This window comes from Hipposideros armiger, unplaced genomic scaffold (assembly GCF_001890085.2).
Source record: "Hipposideros armiger isolate ML-2016 unplaced genomic scaffold, ASM189008v1 scaffold_159, whole genome shotgun sequence".
NCBI classification, from domain to species: domain Eukaryota; kingdom Metazoa; phylum Chordata; class Mammalia; order Chiroptera; family Hipposideridae; genus Hipposideros; species Hipposideros armiger.
Window position 1 is genome coordinate 1,001,591 of NW_017731509.1, and position 18,875 is coordinate 1,020,465.

The 18,875-nt window shown below is 38.0% G+C and overlaps 1 protein-coding gene across 2 annotated transcripts in view; it reads right to left on the reverse strand.

Moving 5' to 3' along the window:
- NELL1 (neural EGFL like 1) overlaps positions 1 to 18,875 on the reverse strand; it is an 835,074-nt gene that overhangs the window by 473,107 nt on the left and 343,092 nt on the right. The window lies entirely within an intron of this gene.

The window sequence follows — 18,875 nt, forward strand, 5'->3', positions numbered from 1 at the left end:
ATATATATATATATATATATATATATATATATATATATATATATATATATAATGATAGCAGCAAGAGCAGGGACAGGTTGGTGTAGTCAGATGGTGTGGATCCCGATGATGAAAGCGACTTTTGTTACAAACTCTTTGGAAGGCAAGTTGGCAAAATCTACCAAAATTTGAAATGCACATACCTTTGATATAATCAGCTTATAAGGTTTTTGTCTACAAATGAATATAAGGTTGTGCCATGTGCACACAGAGAGAAGTTCAAAGATGTTCACTGAAACTTTTTTTGTAAAAGCAAACATTGAAACAGCTGAAATATTCACCATCAGTGGTCTAGCTAAATAAAGCATCTCAGAGCTGCACAAAGGAATACAGCGTAGCCATCTAAAAGAAGATGATTCCAGATTTTGCCAACATAGGACTATATCCAACATACATAGTGAAGTGGAAAAAGCACTCACCAATAGTATAATATACTTCCATTTGTATAAGTAAAAAGGGATATGTGCACAAATGTGTATGTACATGTTTTCCTAAATATGCATACCATATCACTAGAAGTACACCCAAGAAACAGACAAGGTGGTTATTTATAAGGGCTGTTGGCATCTAAGAGAGTCAAGAGGGAGACGTACATTTCACTCAATATTTTCTTATAAAGGTTGAATATTTAATGATGTACTATGTTGCCTTTCTAGAAAATAAAACCATTGTATCTTATTTAAAAAGAAAATAAGAAGATCAAGATAATTACAGGCTTTTTTAGTTATAGGAATATAATGAGGAGCAATTAAGATAATATTTGAAAGTCATTTAGCACCAAGCTCATTCTAAAAACATTTACTGCTATTATTGTTGTTATTATTGCTTTGTTTCCTTGTAGTAATGAATCAGTAGCCAGTATGTCCAAAACCAAGGTCATCATTTCCTCTACCAATCATCTTTTCCCCTTCTTATTGAGAAATCGTTTTCAAAAAGAGCTACCCTCCCCACTATTTAAAAACCTCTAATATCTCCCTTCTCTAACCAGCATTCATAACTCTTTATTGATAACTGCCCTCTTCAATTTTATTCATCTTTACTCTTCATAGCATACCTTCTTCTCTCATCAGTCTAACAGGCTACCTTTCTCAGAATAACAAAAGTATGACCTCATATCAAAAGATAGGTTTGGTTACATAGCGTAAATATGGCATGCAATGTTATGTTGATTTTCCATACTCTAATAATTCTAAATAATCTGTTGCTTATGTTCTAATTATTCTTTGAACAAATAGTTATTTAGGAGATTATTTTAATATACATTGCTGAGTAGTTGAATTTTTTAGGTCTTTTGAAACTATTGTCATTCTTTCAGAGTTTTACTGGGCCAATTGTCAAGAAATTAGCCTGAGGAATTTTTAGTTTAGGAACTTTGATGATGTTTTTATATGATCGTCAATAGTAATGGTCCATGAATATTTGAAAAATAGGTATATTCTCTATAGGCTGGACATTGTTAGATATATCTATGAATTCACTTTTATTAATTGTTTATATCTTACGCTCATTTTTTTCTGTTTTGTCTCAGACTGAAAGTAGTAACTTAAAATCTACCATTGTAATTATGTTTCTGTCAATTCCTCCTTGCTTGTCTAACAGATTTTGTTTCATGTGTTTTGATATTTTATTAGTTAAACACAGATTCATATCTATGATATTATTATGGATTTTACCTTTCATCAGCATTAAGTGAGTATTCTCATTTCTCTTAATGCTTTTAGCCTTGATTTTTATTTTGACAAGTATTAATATTGCCTTTCCTGCTTTCTTTCTGCTCAGATTGCTTGCTATACCTCGGCCTGATTCTGGAATTTTAATATTTTTTTTAGTTATAAATCTTATAACCTGAATATATTTGATTTTTTAAGCACAAGTGCAGATTTTTGTCTTAACTTTTTATGCTTAACTTATACCATATGCTTGATCTTTTGTTATATATAATTTTCTATGTTTTAGGCTCCCTTGCCATCTGTCTGTTTATTTATTCATTTTATTAAGAGGGCTGTGGTAAGATTGCTTGTACCTTCTGTGGGACTTGGAAGTCTCACCCTCTATCTTTGATCTACTCATGTTTACCTTTAAAATTTTCAAAACCAGAATTATATCCTTCTCCTTATCATATATGTGTGTGGGGGGGGAGCAGAGAGGCAGGGAAGAGGAGGGGGAGGAAGAGCATATCCATTCAGAGTCACATGTGAGATATGAAATTTAGTACGCTTTCACTTCCATTTTTATGAAGTATTTTTCTCTTTAGGTTTACATTTTCTTTTTAATATGTATTTCTTTAGCAATGAATTTACATTAAAAATGATGTATTTCTTCTAAGCAAAATGAACTTTTATATTCATTTCTGGGGTTTTTTTTTGGTTGTTGTTGTTGTTTTAATAAAATGATTACTCCATTCTTGAGCTCTTCATTTTAAATTACTTCTTTACTTTAAATACACTTCCAGTGTATGAATTTGGAGCCCTTAAACTTTCTGTTGTCATCATATATAAAGAACAATTTGGCTAAAGAGGTATTCCTTGGATCACATAATTTTCTCCATCAAACCCAACATATTTTTCCTTTTATCTTTTGATAACTTGTTTTGGAGAGAAAAAGTCTGGGACCCACCTGATTTTTGTGTCTTTAAGGCTACACTTTTATTTTGTGGAACACAAGATTTACAAAGCAAAGGAAACCATCAACAAAATGAAAAGACAACCTTCTGAATGGGAGAAGATATTTGCCAATGATACATCTGATAAGGGCTTAATATCCAAAATTTATAAAGAACTCATACAACACCAAAAAAGCAAACAATCCAATTAACAAATGGGCAGAGGACCTGAATGGACATTTCTCCAAAGAGGATACACAGATGACTAATAGACATATGAAAAGATGCTCAACGTCACTAATCACCAGAGAAATACAAATTAAAACCACAGTGACATATCACCTCACACCTGTCAGAACTGCAACCATCAAGTAAAAAAAAAAAAAAGGGTTGGCAAGGATTTGGAGAAAAGGGAACCCTCATGTACTGTTGGTGGGACTACAAATTGGTGTAGCCACTATGGAAAACAGCTTGGAATTTCCTCAAAAAATTAATATTAGAACTACCTTCTGACCCAGCAATTTCACTTCTGGGTATTTATCCAAAGAAACCCAAAACACGAATACAAAAAGACATACGAACCCCTATGTTTACTGCAGCACCATTTACTAGTCAAGATATGGAAACAACAGAAATGTCCATCAGTAGACGATTGGATAAAGAAATAGTGGTACATATTTACAATGGAGTATTACTCTGCCATGAAAAAGAAAAGAAAATCTTACCATTTGCACAACATGGATGAACCTGGAAGGTATTATGCTAAGTGAAATAAGTCAGACAGAAAGAGACAAACGCCATATGACCTTACTTACTCGTACATGTGGAAGCTAAAGAACAAAATTACCAACAAAAACAAACAGGAATGGATTCAGACACAGAGAACTGATGGTTGCCCGATGGGAGGGGAATTGGAGGACAGGATGAAAAAGATGAAGGGATTAAGAAGTACAAATTGACAGTTACAAAATAATCATGGGGACATAAAGTACAGCACAGGGAATACATAGTGCCAGGTGTGTATTAGATTTAACGAGGGGATCACTTTGTAAGTTATATAAATGTCTAACCACTTGCTGTATACCTGAAATTAATATAAAATATCAAATGTCAACTATAATTGAAAAAAAAATTCTTTGAAAAAAAATCATCGGAAATTATTTAGATGTGGGACTCTTTCTGTTATTGTTACCTGGAGTCTTCTGTTCTATGAATGAATATATGTTTTAGTTTTATAATTTTCTACTGTATAATTTACCAATCTATACTATTTTCAGTTTTTCAATTGAGAAGCATAATTATGGTTGCATCCTGTCTACTACATTCTGACTCACTTTTTTGTTGTTGTTGTTCTTTCCCTCTTATTTCTAAACTTCTCAAGTTTGAAATATCTGCCATTGCGCTTTTCTACCATGTCATTCACTTATGTTACGGTACGGGGATTTTAATTCTGCTCTTAAATTTTCAATATTCTTCTTGCAGCTGTTCCTCCCAATCAATATTTCTATCATCTTGGGATGCACGTCAGCTTATTGGCTTTTTATAGCATTCTGATATCTCCTTGTGATTACATACCTTTATTTCCTAGCTTAATGAGATATCATCTAAAATTGCTTTTTGTTTCCTGTGGTGCATCATTTACAAGGATGCACATTTCTTCTATGTCTTTAGAGTAATGCTGTCTTATGCTATTCTGTAAATTTTTAAATAAGCTCATTTACTTTCCTTTTCATACATCTTTAAATGGACAGAGAACAAGTCAGAACTAGTGATTACTGGGTATAAATGACCCTTTACATCACCACTTTTATTCTCTTGGGTACTTGTTATTTGTCCCTCCATATTTAAAAGCGGAAGTCAGGTTGACATGACAAAACCTCATCAGCTTCTGTTAACACTCACAAATAAAGCCCTGCTGGCCTGAGACAGTGTCGTCTCATACCTTCCGTGCCTGGCTCTGTGACCATGGAAAAGATTTTTGTCCTTCTGGAAAGTGTAATAGTCTCCTGCTAGCCTTCTTCCAGGGGTTCCCAAGTTTTGCTCCATTTTAGAATCATCTGGAAAGCTTTAAAAAAATACTCATGTGTAGATGAACTTACTGGTATATAAATTATACCTCAATAAGGCTGTTACAAAAATACTCATGTATAAATTCCAGCCTGGGCCAATTAAATCAGTATCTCTAGGGGTCCTGGCCCTAGTATTGGGATTTGTTTAAAAAACCTCAATGGATTCTCATGAGCAGTCAGGGTTAGGCATCAGAGCTGTGGTCTCATAACCTTCAGTAGCTCCCAAACCTGGATTATCAGAAGGCCTGAGGGGGGTTGTCGAAATGCAGCAACTGTACACGATCTCTACAACCTCCCTGCACCCCAGCCCCCAACTTCTCATCCATGAGATCTGAGTTACTGCTTTAAAAAAAAATGCATTACCCAGGGATTCGGATGCTTGTCAGTTTGGCATCACTGTGTTATAACAGGCTGGCCACTGAGAATGCTGCTGCCGCCTACAGCAAGGCTTCTCACATGTTGAAGTGCCTACAAAAGACCTGGGAGTCGTGTTCACATGCAGAGTCTGATTCAGTAAGTCTGGGAGGATCCTAAGAGTCTGTGTTTCTAATAAACTCCCGGATGAGGCTGATCCTGTCTCTCCTAGACCACGCTTGGAGTAGCAAGGTCCTTGGTCACCTAGATGTGCCAAATATGACAAAAACTCATCCTCAACCAATAAGGCTTAACAACTGAATTTCCCAACCTTGCTCTCATCCTCTGCTATATGATTCCAAAGGTTTGGTTTTTTTTAAATCCCTGATTACTTTCAACCCAACAGCCATTAGGAGGTACAGTTTCCTCCTGCTTAAATTTTATTGTGTTTGGCCTAAAAGAAGCCTCTTTAAAATTATCTCCATTTTCTTTTCACATTTGTCAACAAATATTGGAAAAGATTTACTTATTCCCTATTTTACAGTACTTAAATTCAGCTAGGCTGAACCTAGCTACAAAAACAATTTTTAGACATATATTACTAAAATGTGAAGTAATAAAACAACTGAACTATTTTACTGTTTTCACTTTACTTCCTTCAAATCTCAGGTTAAATGTGACTTCCTCCAGGAAGCCTTCCCTGACTGTGCTTACTCATCATAACCTTTGCTTCTGTGAGCTGGTATATTACCTTCAGACCCCACCAGGTAGCTCTTGGTAGCATATGGTTATGATGCCATGCACTGGCTTTATTTTATTTTTATTTTATTTTTTATTATTATTAGTTTCAGGTGTACAAAACAATGCAATAGTTATCCTTTTCACCCCTCACAAAGTGACAGCCCCCTCCCCCATCCACTGCCCCCCAACCCCGATATCATACTTATCTATTACAATTCCATTGACTTCATTCCCACACTATACTCCACATCCCATGACTATATGTGTATATTAAATTATAGTTGACATATAATATTATTCAACAGCAGCTTCCGATGTACAGCGCAGTGCTCTGGCCTCTACATCATCCATGAAGCCGTGCACTGGCTTTACGCATCCAGGTCTTACCCCAGCCACTAAGACTTGAGATCTGAGGGGCTGGCATCTCCTGTGGCTCAACACTGAACAGATACGCAAGGACTCAACTTGAAAATCATCAACTTATTCATTAGATAAATTGAATTTACTGACATCCATGTATATGAAGCCACAGATTCCCAATACGGTCAGACTGCAATGGACCAAAATGGGTTTATCTCTGTACTTCTCTTTTTTCCATTCAGGAAACACACCCGCTCCATCCTGGAAATTATACCTTCTGATTCCTTCCTTAAAATCTCTAGGCATTGAGACCCCTGATAAATCCTAAATAACCCATTCAAAGATGCTGATGCCAATTACCAAAGATTATGTGCAAAATGATAGCACTGATTAAGGTTTGTTGACTGCTTCCAAGGTAATGAGACCAGATGGGCATTCAACATAATTTCCAGGGGCAGAGAGGCTCTGCTCCAAGTCATCTTCTACCAAATAGGTAATGAGTGGCCTACGATGTCAACAGCAGAGATCAAGAGAAAGAGACTGCCTAGCAAGAGAGGGCTCAGGGAGCTCTGATATTATAAATTATGTGGAAATGAAGAAAGAAAGAGCAAGCTAGATTAAAAGGTCAGAGGCATATATCTGGGTGTCTTGTATTTCAGCAGAAAGTAGAGCACATATTAATTGAAATGGGGGGCTACAGACATACTGCAGACTAAAGATGTACACATATGGCTAATGGACATATTCTAAATAATCAACAGAAAAAGAAATGTTTTGGTTGTACAACAAAATTAGGGCATGTTATTCCTTACCGATGCTGCCTGAGGCTGCGATGTCTTATTACAGCTTTGAAGCACACATTCTTCATTCCTTTTTCAGTCCTTCTTTACTGATTTCTCTGGCATGACCAGTAGTTCTGTTTCTCTGTATAAATCTTTGCCAAGCTTTATGTGCTGGCTTTTGTTACAACTTAACCACCTATCTTTAGTCTGTCATTTTTTATATCTTCTGTCCATATAAAGAATTGTTACTGTGCTACATTCCTCATAGAAAATTCCAAGGCCAAAAAATGCTCTTACACAATCAATTATTGATGTTTATAAAAGAAAACCGAATACAAGTCAGAGCTCTGAAGCTGGGGGTGGAGCAGTTAAGCTAAGAATTATAAATAAAATCCAGAGATCACCCTACATAGGACAATAATAGTGAGAAAAATGAGAGGTACAAAGTGTCAATATTTCAACTTGTATTGTTCTTTCCGTCAAATAACAATGGAGTAATTTACAAGCACTCAGAGTTTCTATTCCAGGCCATTACACTTGTGTTTAATAATTCCAACATTTATTGTCTCTCTGTTATTGTATGTCATTTGGCTATTAGCCGCACCAGCTATCCAGAAGTTCATCTGCCATGTTAGGGACTCTAATGGCTTCCAGTACAAAGCTCAACAAGTTAATAGACCACGTCTTGATAAAGATACCTTAGTTGCCAGTTTAAATTCATTCTCTTCTGCATATATCGGTGACAAGGCAATCCTATTCCCCTGATAATGAGAAGACTGTGTGGCTCCCAATTTTCTTTGCTTCTCACAGGTTTCTGCTATCCAACTGGGTAGCATGATGAAGGCATAATCGTTGTGGTGAGACAAACGGGGCCATCAGAGATAAAAGAAACCCTATATAGACATCAATGATGCCAGGCCCAAAAGAAGGCTAAATGCTTTCATTTAAAGAGACCCATTCTTTAAGGAAGAAAATAGAAATGCTCTCTGGAGTGATCATCTCATTAAGGCACCTATCGAGCTAATGGACGCTAAGAGCTTTCCATCTTCTGCCCTCTCAAAGTCAACCTTTGAATCCAGATGTCTGACTTCATGAGCTGTCTGAGGCTTCCGAGAGCCACCCTCCACAGTCTGGAAACTCACAATAAAGGGAGCGATTAGTAGTCAGGTCATCCTCAAGTTCCTGCCTGAGGAAATAGCAGTTGGCCAGATCCAAAGCTACACTGATGACATGAAAACGGTTTTGAATAATAGGAGGCTGCTTTGGGAGATATTGTTCTAAAAGTATCCAGTACTCCTTCCAGCTACAAAATGTTCTTTGAAGTTTGTTTTTGTTTGTATTTTTTTGTCAGTTGTAATTTAACACTAATAATACAATAACTATTGTTATTACTATCATCCTTACCATTTACTGAGAGACCAATATATGCCTGATATTGCTAAATACTTAACATACATTATCTATTAATTCCCTTAAGTAATAGCTACTGAGCATTTGCTATGAGCACTGGGATTATAGCGATGTTCAAACCAGACTTGATCCGTTCCCCAGAAAGAATATACATTCTGATTTATTAATTTACATTCTTAATCTTCACAAAAAACTTACTAGATAGGTACTGTTCTTTACATCTCGCAAATGAAACTGAGGCTCAACACTGGCCCAGTATTACACAGTGAATATGTAATGGGGCAGGATTTAAAACAAAGGCACTCTGATTCCAAAGCCATGCCCTTAACCTCTTAAGCATGCTGAGGTTCTGAGAGTTTGAGGCAAATCTAGACTATACAGTGTGGGAGGGCTGAAAACAAGGCTAGCTCTTCGAGTATTTGGTGTCTTTACAATGGGAGATATGCTTGTCAGTTTTTAAGCAAACGGGATAAGTAGGGGTTCCAGATGTCAGAATGAACAAGAGAAAGATATTTGCCTGATTTTATCCATCTAGTAGGTGGGATAGTTGACTTGGCTAAGAATCTCTCTCACTTGGAGATGCTGTTCAAGGCATCTTCAGGCTCAGATCTTGGGCAACGATTTGCAGATTTTTTCAGATGAAAATCTTGATGTCATGGGGCTCTTTGCAACTCATCATGACCTACTGAAATATTATATTCAAATCACACTGTACTGAATTGTGTATGTTCAGCATATACCAGGCTCCATACAAGATAAGAAATAGCAAGTGCCAAAGTTAAGAAAAAGCATTGGAAGCAAATCTTCCAAATAAGCACATTCTGTGTATTAATGCACTTTTATGCAAATTAGGAAAAAATCAATATTGATCAATTTTAGTAGCAAAACCCTTAAGGAGCCCCTGGAAAAGCAATAATAGACTCACTGTTCTTGAATCAGTCCCACTGTGTGGCTTTCAAATTATTTTGCCTCTCACTGTAGCCTCTGAGATCCCAACCTCACAACTCCATTTGGAGAGAAGAAAGAAATCTAAAGTTCATCTGGCATCCTCAAACACCAAGTCTACCAATTCCAAAACCTTCCCTTTACAAGGGCTTCTTAAACTCCTGATATTTTCTACCTGTTAAATAAGAAAGCCCCAAAGGAAAATCATATGTATAAATATCAGTATACAGCTAATTTCCTTCGAGTTTTCTTCTCCTTGAATTTTGCACTAAGCAGCACATTGGAATAACTACCAGCATACCTTTGGCATCAAGCTACCTCAATAAAACAGCCTTGGGCTGACCAGGTAAGTAAGCTACTCGGGATGTGAGATGAACATGTTATTTGGAGCAGAAAAACAATTTTGTCCCTTCAATTTAAATGACCATGTGGTCCCTGACAGCATCATAATTGTCTATGAGTACCTACATATCTGAGAAAAGGGAAGAAATGAAGAAAGTGAATATAGAAAGAGCACCTACTGTGTGTGAGGCATTGGTACCCACATGCAACATCTTTTTAAAAGCTTACAGTGACCTGGAAGAGGCTCAAAAAGGTTAAACAGCTTTCCTAAACAGGGTCACACAGACAGGAAGTAGTAAAGTTGAGACGAAAGCCTGATTTTCTGCCTCCAAAGTCCCTCTTTTTCCTATATATCCCCCTGGCCCTTAACTGGTGATGCCCAGCCTACAGTGTCACAATCATTTCAAGATTCTGAAATTGTCCAAATAATACTTACTGCAAAACAAAAAAATTATCTAATTCTAAAACCTCTAGTAATAAATGTATGCCACACAACCCTTTGTGTGGAAGAAGTGGCCAAATTATGTAACATCAGGTTGCACAACTTCACAAAAGGTCGGGACTCCCTAGGTTACATGTGCAGAGCTTGCTCTCCAGATCACTCCCCTCCTGGCCTTCTCCTCCAAGAGTAATGTCACGAAGCGAGGTGCCAGCAACAATGTTCAAAGGTTCCACTTCTTGAGATCTTTACATAGTGTTGACAACTTCTAGAAGCCCTCACCACAAATGAAAGGTCCGGTGTGTAATAGCTTTGCATGCAACAGACCATTCAAAGGGCTTGAAAAACAAACACATCTGTTTCCATATTCTAAGACTTTCTACTCTGGCCAAGCTGACAAAGATATTCACTGCTTTCAACTTCAAGCTGTTAGACCCAAATGGAGTGTTTCCATGAGAAAGAAAATGCTGAAGGAAAGGCAGTGTCTGGCTCTGTTCAGTAGAATTTAGGCCCCTGAGGACTCCAAAGAAATGTGTGCATCCTGTACAGACACCGCTTTTTACAACTAATCCATTCCCTCGCCACTGCCTTAGGTTCAGGGGCTCACTGGGCCCCCAAAGCCTTCTTTAAACACCAAGCACTTTAGGAGACCCTGAGGATTTTCCTTCAGGCAATCTTAAGGTCTTCTAAAATCCTACACAAATAACCCAGCCCCAAGACTGATTTATTCATTGGACCTCATGCCAAACTGCACAGCTGTGGTAGCATGTGGACTCCTGAATCTGCTGGTCAACAGCAGAGTCTCCATTACCTGTAGGTTGCCTCATCCTTTCTCCCTCTTTCCACTCTTCACAGCTGAGATACCAATTATACTCTCAGAAGCCCCAGTCACTGGCTGTGCCCATTTATCTTCAGATAAGAAAAATGCTAAAAAACATGTATGTTTGAATATGTGTGTGTGTGTGTGTGTGTGTGTTGAAAGGCAAAGGGAAGAAAAAAATGAGAATAAGCCTCACATAGAATTCTACATTCATGCTAGACCAGTCAGTGTGTTCTCATCCTTATAGAATTATCCATTGCTTATCCCATGAAGTGGGAAAAAAGTAGCCTCTGGATTCAGATTGTCCTGCTTTAAATCCTGGCTCTATTGATTAACTCAATGGCCTTGGGCAAATTAGTTCACCTCTGTGTCTATCTAAAAAGGGGAGAATATTTCTTGTGCAGATTAAATGAGGTGATATGTAAAAGATATAAAGCATATCACATGGTAAGCATTCCAGAGATGTTAGCCATCATTCACTACTGTGTTCTCTAAAGCAGTGCCCTTCCTCTGTAAGGACTGCCTTCACCCTGAGGAGGAAGGGGTCCAGGACACACCCCAAGTCCACTAGTCATGAGAATGAATACATCCTCCCCTATGAGAAGGACTTAATACAAGGAAAGTGACAAATCTGGGAGAAAAAAAATAGATTATCGAGCTTTAGCAATCTATCTTATTCATTGTGTATATCAAACCAGTGCTCACCCAAAGCATTTTGCATTTGCCTCTAGTTCATTTCCAGACCCCTTTGTTGAGGCATTTTTCTTCAATAGAGAACTTCCTCTCTGTAAAACTTCTCTGTCACGTATTCCCTTGGTCAAAGACATTCCTGAAGATGTTCCTCTGAGCCATCAATGTGAACTGTCTTCCTCCCAATATATGGCAGGTCTAGGCAGAACAAGCCTTCCTCCAATTAGAGACAGGGTGTTTCATCCCAGCCTGCACCAGGGAGATTGAGCAGTACTTCAAAATACAAGGCTTTCAGAAAATATCATGTCTGCAAGTGCAGGAGTTTTCAACCCTCTCTCAAGCAGTAAGAATCTAGGACATCTGACTTAATGTGCTGTCGGGACATCTCCCTTGATCATTTCTTTTTATTGTACTTGTTAGGGACTCTCATGTTTAAACATTGTGACTTCCACCACAAATTCCCCTTTCAGATTTGAATGCAAACCAAATAATAAAACAATAAGCTAATTTCGCTAAGCTAATCCCTGATTGTGCAGGGAGGGAAGGTCGAGGAAGTAGCATCGCTTTTAGGAACTATCAGGTACCCGTCAGTGTCATGCCTCATCTTATTCAAGCCTTAACATAAGGTAAAACTCAAGAGAGTAGGCAGGAAGTCTTTTATTATGCCCAGTGCCTAGAACTCTGCCTGGCACATAGTTCTCAATAAATGCGCTCTGAATGACTGAATGAAAGCAACTGTCATTTTACAAATCAGTAAAGGGATGAACACAAAGAGAAATAAATGAACTTGCCCAAAGCGCCCAGAGGAGGAAAAGCTACAGACTGAAAATTCTAAATCCACAGCCCATATTTTTTCCACCTGTATGTTTTTATGGTATATTCAAAGCAAAAGAAAAAGGAAAAGAAAAAATACCATTACTACCTCCACTAATACAGTAAGTGAAGAAAGTAAAACACTTGTTATGGACAACTGTCAATGCAAAACGTGAGATGATCAGACAATGAATGTTATTCCAGTGCTGCCTATTAAGCTATGAAAGTGATGTACCAAAAGAACTGGGACACATATGTCTTTATGAAGTGATTGGCAGCTGGATGCAAGGTAAAGGAGAAAAAGGTGTCATCATTTGTCATTCAGATATCCAGCCTGAAAAGTCTTTTGTTTCATTAGTAGCAAGGACTCCAGAGCAAATGAGCACAAGAGAACAATCAAATTTGATTAACTGTATTCATTTAAAAGTAAAACTAGAAATTCAACTTAGGAAAAGGCTACAAATCAGATAAATTGAAACAGTCAAAATTATAAGTGAATTAATGACACCTACAGCAGATGTGAATGAGTTTCCCTATAAAGGAATTGTTTATAAATGGTCCCAGCCAGAGAAAGCTGCCAATAATGGAAAAATATTTGATCTTCAAAGATTGTTAGTTTGATTTTTATCAACTGGTGTTTTTCTTCTGTTGCACATAGAATATCAGAACACTTAATCCCACAAGCACTTATTCAGTTGAATGGGGGAGACATTTCTTCCCAGGTTCATTGCAAAACCTTTTGCCCTGTTTTACAATAACCGAAAGTGATTTTGGAGTTAAAATGAGCAGTGTCCCCTTACAATCATTTACTCCACAGTTAACATCTAGCCCTATATAATATAGCCACGACTAGAGAGCTCTTTGAATTCAATACATGCAATCCAATGCTAGGTTACCGGGAAAATAAAAAGAGAATCCATTATCAAGGGTGGTAAAAACAAAATCAATGCTCTGTATTTTATTTTATTTTTTTTGAAGCCTCTTAATAATTCTCTAGACGTCCTCACTGAATCAGGGTAGAGAACAGTTCCATAGTGACATGAACAGACCATATTACAGCAAATTGAGTCAAGGAGCAAACTCATTGACTATTCTAGCAAATTCAAGATCAGTGTACCCAAGGGACACAAGGGGACTCCTGTAAAAGAAATGTAGACATGAGATAACAAACGCTAGGATACTATTTATACTGGAACTTCCTTAAAATCCTGCTTTCATGAAGCCAGTGGGAAACGGATCTTTTTAAAAGATCCTTTCCAGATGAAACAGTTTCCTGTTATCCTGGCATCCAGGGTCACTTAATCCATTAATTAGGCTTATGAGCTCTAAAAACCTATAAAAATCTTTGAGACCTGTACAAAAAAAAAAAAAAGTATGTGCTCAAAAATACAAAATGGAAACTACACAGTCAGTATTATATGTTGATTTGTCTACAAAATGAACCATCATACCAACTGCATAAAGTATAAAAACATACATTTGCAAAAATACCTTTATATCTTAGATTTTTCTCACTTAGCTTGAGTATATGTAATGATTGCTGAGACATCAAAGTCATTCATAAATTAAATGTGTAACCTAGGCCAAATAATTTCAAAAGCAAAATTAATAAACTCCTTTAAAATCTTTAAACACTGCTATTTAATAGAGTGTGTGGGGGCGTTTCAATTTGTTCAAAGAAAATGTGTTGGGTCAATCAAGGTATGAGTATTTAACACCTATAAAAAGTTGGAATGCCAACCCCCACCCCGAGCATCCTCCACTCTTTGCCCCTGTCCCATCTCTCCTCCAGAGACCCTCCAGAGCTATGCCTGCAAAACACTCATGTAATCAGGGAACTACAATGCTCACACGCCTGAATGGCTTCCCACTGCACTTAGGATAAAATCCAAACTCCTTACCAAGACCTAGAAGACATCCGGTGCCCAGTCTTACCTCAAGCCACTCAATCCCTCACTCTCCAATTCGTGAGGAAATCCTATTAATTCTACCTTCAAAATATAACCATTCTCATCACCTACTCCGCTATCAGACAACTCATCCTGTGCAACCATCATCCTACCTGGATAACGACCACTGGCTCATAGCAAGTCTCCCTTCTTCTATCCTTGCTCACTGTACTCAATGTCTACCATAGCAGCCTGAGGGGATCTATTTAAAAAGAAGTCAGTTCATTTTACTCCTCTGCTCAAAATGCTCCAGTGGAAGGGTTCACTCAGAATGAAATCCAAAGTCCACACAATGGTCTACAAGGCCCTACAAGATCCGGCCCTCGCTCCCACTGCTTTTCTCCTCTCCTATGGTCTCTACTTGCTCTTGCGGCTCTGTTCACACTGGCCTTCCAGTGGTTTCCGGATCATCCCAGAAACATCTCTGCCTTCATGCCTTTGCACTTGCTGTTTTCTTGATCAGGAACATTCTTCCTCACGATTTCCGCAAGACTAACTCCTTCACCACCTTCAAGTCTTTGAGTCAATGTCACCCTTACAAGACCTACTTTGACTGTCATACTATAAGGGACAACCTACCGTTACCCCTCCCACCGCATCAGCTTGGCAATCCCAGCCCTATATTGCTTTCTCCCCTAGCACCATCTCCCAGTAACCTCTATAACTGGTTTATTTATTACGGTGTTTTTGTTTGTTTATTGTATGTCTGCCCCTGATAAGTTTCAAGAGGGCAGGGATGTTTGGTGCTCATTATGTATTTCAAGTTTCTAGAACAACGTCTTTCAATTTAATAAACACTGGTTGAATGTTGACTCAGTCTCTTTGCTCTTTCCCTCCCTGGATTTTTCACTCTGTTGTATAACAGAGAACTTGTCTGGTCTTTGTCCTGGGTTCCTGACAAACAGCTTCTAAAACTCTTAGAATTTCCCAGTCAATAAAAGTGTCTTCCTTATTCATGAGCTCCTCGATCACACCAGAGTTTATGCTAATGAGGTGACACTTGGTGGGTCCCTAGATAACTTCAGGATGGGTTCCAGTCATAAGACCAAACATATGATTATAGGGTCGGAGCTTTGAGCCAACTAACCTCCAGGGAGGGGAGGGCTGGAGATTGACTTCAATCACATTGCCAATGATTCAGTCATTCGTACCAACATAAAACCTCATTAATCTCTGGACACTCAGCACTATTCAAGTTCAGTGGACCTTCCTGGTCGGTGAACACATTGATTCACCAGATGATACACCCTGACTCCACGAGGAGAGGGCGTGGAAGCTCTATATTTGGGACCCTCCCAAACTTCACCCTATGTGTGTCTTCATTTGGCTATTCCTGACTTGTATCCTTTATAGTAAAATTGTAACATAATGACAGAACTTTCCCAAGTTCTATGACTTGTTCTAGTGCAGCGGTTCTCAACCTGTGGGTCGCGACCCCTTTGGGGGTCGAATGACCCTTTCACAGGGGTCACCTAAGACCATCGGGAAACAAAAAGATATTTACATTCTGATTCACAACAGTAGCAAAATTACAGTTATAGAGTAGCAATGAAAATAATTTTATGGTTGGGGGTCACCACAACATGAGGAACTGTATTAAGGGGTCGCGGCATTAGGAAGGTTGAGAACCGCTGTTCTAGTGAATTAGTAAACCTGAGAAGGCCATAACTCCACCCCCACCACCTCAATTTGTGGCCAGTTGTTCTGAGGTGAGGACCTTCTGTTGCGAACTGTGCCCTTGAACTTGTGAGGTCTGTGCTAATTCCAGGTAGTTAGTGCCAGAATTAAACTGCAATATACTTGCTGATATCAGTATATAGTCCCTCAAACATACTGGATAAAAGCACCCTGAAGTTCACTTTTTCTACCTTTTGGTCTTTAACTGGTTTATAAAACAGAGAAGGAGAGCTAGCCAAAAGGGGTCAATTTAATAGACTTATTAATAACTGGATTGAAACTATGGCTTAGATCTAAGGGTAAATAAAATCTCTTTGTCACATACTTCTAGACCAGCACTATCCAAAGAAATCATAATGTTAGCCTCAAATCTAAGCCACCTATGTAATTTTCAACTTTTAGTAACTACTTTTTAAAAAGTAAAAGAGGGTAAAATTAATTTTAATTATATTTCATTTAATTCATAATGTCCAAAATATCACCCCAAAATGTAATATACAACATTGAGATATTTTACTTTTTTCACACTAATTTGTTAAAATCTGATGTGTATTTCACATGTATAGCACATTTTAAAGTGGCCTAATCACGTGGCAAATGATATCAATAGCCACATGAAAAGCTTCCGTATTGGAAAGCTTAGTTCTAGATAAGAATCTGCCTTGAAAAGAATAGATCAACAAGTAGAAAAATTGAAGAATGGCTGGTCTGAGGGGCAGGTCCTTTCTAACTGACTTCCTTCAAACAGGAAGAGCATGAAACTAAAAGTTGGTGGTGGAGGGGTGTTGGTCAATTCAAAACAGCAGAGCCCACCCCTGCATAACACAGAACAGATTCACCCTTTTCTAGTAGAACATGGCACAGTGGATGTCTCAAAACTTCACCAGCCAAATTGGAGGGGCATATGGGGAAGCGGCACAGATTCCAGGACCTCCATTTTTTTAGGGGGTAGGTACAAGGGAACTTTGCTTCTCTATTGTCCACAGCAAAATCAAGAGTATCTAGTATTACCTCCCTGTCTCTCACTGTAAAACCTTTGCAAATGTTAATGAGAGCTAATATTTCTTGAGCAAGGCACTAGAACAAGCAATTTAAGAAATATGTTTCACTTAATCTTTACAACAAATCAATTTTTCAGCTAAGTAGACTAAGGCATCGTGAGGTTAAATAACTTGTCCAAGGAAAGCTAGTAACAAGAGGATCTGGATACCAAAGCATCCACCCAAAAGTCTAACTTCCTAACTAAAATTCTGCAGTGTCACAGCTTTTCCTTTCTTTTCACCTGTCCAACTCCTGTGAACCCTTCAAAACACAACTGAAACATCCATTCCTCCTTGAAGCCTTCCCTGATCTTCTTCCTAATGTAGATCCTACTTCCCCTCCAGCCATGTCATTCCTCTCTCATTACTCTGGTTGATTTTATTAGTGTCTTAACATGACTAACAATTTTTACACACACACACACACACACACACACACACACACACACACACTTCAAGTATTTGTTTATTCACTGTCTGTCTCCACTAAAACATCATTCCATGAGAGCAAAAACTCTCTCTATCTTGTTAACCGTTGCATCCCCAGGATCAAAATATGTGATTTGTACATATACAGGCATATCTCATTTTATTGTGCTTTGCTTTACTGCATCTCACAGATTTTGTGTTTTTTACAAATCGAAGGCAAGACCCCCCACCAGCAAAAGTTACAATTCACTTTATTGAAGTGCTCTGGATCCAAACCAGTAATATCTCCAAGGTATTAGAAAGGGTTATCACATCTACTAGCAGTATCAGGCTGGTTATTAGTTTTTGAGATGCCAAAGTCCCTTTAGGCATTAAAAAAAAGGAGAGGTCCACAAACTCAACCACATTCAATGATTCAATGGAGATAATGGAGGTGGTCTTAGAAAATTCAAGAATTTTCTTCTTTGTATTTTACTCTTCCCTATACACTTGTTCATTATTTGGTACATAAAAGGATTCTGAAATCAATTATAACATTTTACCAGATGTCAGCAAGTACAAGAAGTAGGATAAAATGTTATATAAAAATATATATAGGCACACAAAGACCATCCCCCATACAAATGATGGCATAGCTAAACCACATATTCACAGGAAACCAAATGACATAACTTATTAGTTAAGAGTAACAATTCATATCTTTAAGTGCTTGTAATTCCCAAACTTTTAACATTATTATATAATTTAATTTAATCCTCATAAAATGACTATGAAGTAAATAATAATACTGTTTCCATTATACAAAAGGTTTATTAGGTTTCTCCGAAGAAACAGGACTGATAAGAAAGTGATAGATGATAGATTGATAGATGATAGATAGGTAGATGAGGAGATTTACTATAGGTATTCCCTCACACCATTATGGAGACTGAGAAGTCCACAATCTGCCGTCTACAAGCTGGAGAAATTAGAAAGCAGGTGGTAGAATTAAGTCTAAGTCTTGAAGGCCTGAGAACTAGGGGAGCCAATGGTGTAACTCCCAGTCCAAGACTGCAAGACCAAGAACCTGGGGGGCTACTGGTGTTATATCACGGCGCCGGGAGGCCTGAGGACCAGGAGCTCCAATATCCTACAGCAGGAGAAGATGGGCCTCCCCACTCAAGAAGAGGCAGACTTCACCCTCCCTCCACCTTTCTGTTTTGCTCCAGCCCTCAATCGTGTGAATGATACCTGCCTACACTGGTAAGGATTGTCTTCTTTTTCAGTCTACTTATTTAAAGACCCTCACAAGCACACCCAGAAATAGTGTTTTACCCGCTATCTGGGCATCCCTTAAGCCCGATCAAGTTGACACATAAATTAACCACCACAGAA